Source organism: Oratosquilla oratoria, chromosome 21 (genome assembly GCF_046742065.1).
Source record: "Oratosquilla oratoria isolate Oo_2021 chromosome 21, ASM4674206v1, whole genome shotgun sequence".
Lineage (NCBI taxonomy): Eukaryota > Metazoa > Arthropoda > Malacostraca > Stomatopoda > Squillidae > Oratosquilla > Oratosquilla oratoria.
The window spans coordinates 47,648,879-47,650,291 of NC_134797.1; positions in this window are offsets into that span (position 1 = coordinate 47,648,879).

Sequence of the window (1,413 nt, forward strand, 5' to 3'; positions counted from 1 at the left end):
GTCAGAACTCGGCAGCCGAAGTAGACAGGAACTGCACAAGACCAATGTTGTGAACGTGTGATTGCACGACATGAGAGGCACACAAACACTTGCCGCAGCCACCACAAACACATCACACCCGCTACACTACATAGCAGAACACCCACACACACCAAGAAACATTAAAACAACACCCAAAGACCTTTATCACGCGCAGATACTCTCTTCTCTTCCTCCACAACCACCAAATACCAGGCTCCGGAAACATATTCATAATCATATCACTCACCGCTCCATTAACACACTGAAAGACAACACACTGCTGCATGCCAGACCCCCTGATATCCACCCTTCTGAATCCTCTCTCCCACGAAAGGACAGAGTCCACTTGGCCAGACTGCGGTGGGGTCACCACCCAGCACTTCTAAGCTACCAGAAGAGGCTGGATGACCGCATTGTGAACAACTGCCTAGGATGTAACACTTCACCCCATACCATACAACACATAATGGAAGACTGCATTATACACAATCATGCACGCAAACAACACAACATACGCTCTATAAAGGATTTGTGGGAAAACCCAGTTTCGGCTATGGCATTCCTTGGGGAGACGGGACTGCTCGGACAGACAGTCTAGGGAACGACAACAACAACAACAACGTGTGATTGCATGATTTACATCTCATACATTGGGCTGCAGTCCTAATGTGGCCACGGTACAGTGTGGTTTGGCAATTAATTTATGAGGTTAAGGAGTCTGAAAATGCTGAAAAGAAAGAGGGCAGAAATACAAAAAGTAGAGGGTAGAAATACAAAAAGAAATAAACCTCCAGGCAGTCAATGTGAGGATACAACTAGGTTTTGTTTGTGTTGTAACTTGGTAAGAAATACAGGTATTTGTTTTTGTCGGTTTTATTAGAAGTGAAAAATGTGATTCACTTTCATTTTTTTTTATATATACATATATATATATTACTGTATATTATAATCATTGATATGCATTGTCCTCCTTTTTGGAAATTTGGAATTGGCCACCCTAGTGGTTATCAGTAGGCCCAGATTCACCTACAAAATATTTGCTGCATATAATTTTTTTTCACGTTCTCGGTGGTAAAATCTTCCCTTCCACACGCTCGAAATCATCGCTGACATTTTTCGAAGTCCAAATGTGGTTTGAGAAAACTGATCCAAGTGACACCTTCTTATGCTATAATGCTGTCTATCCTAATAACGTGAGTCACTACGATATAATCCATAGCACTAGTGTTTAGTGGATGTCATTTTGAAAAATTGAGTCGGATTCCGTCAAAATAGCCAATAAATGTGGATATTTTTCACAAGAAAAAGATTAGTGTAGCGAGAAGTACAGATTTCCGCGCGGGACCTACAGATTTCCCCGCGCAATAACACGTGACGTCATAACAATGTTTC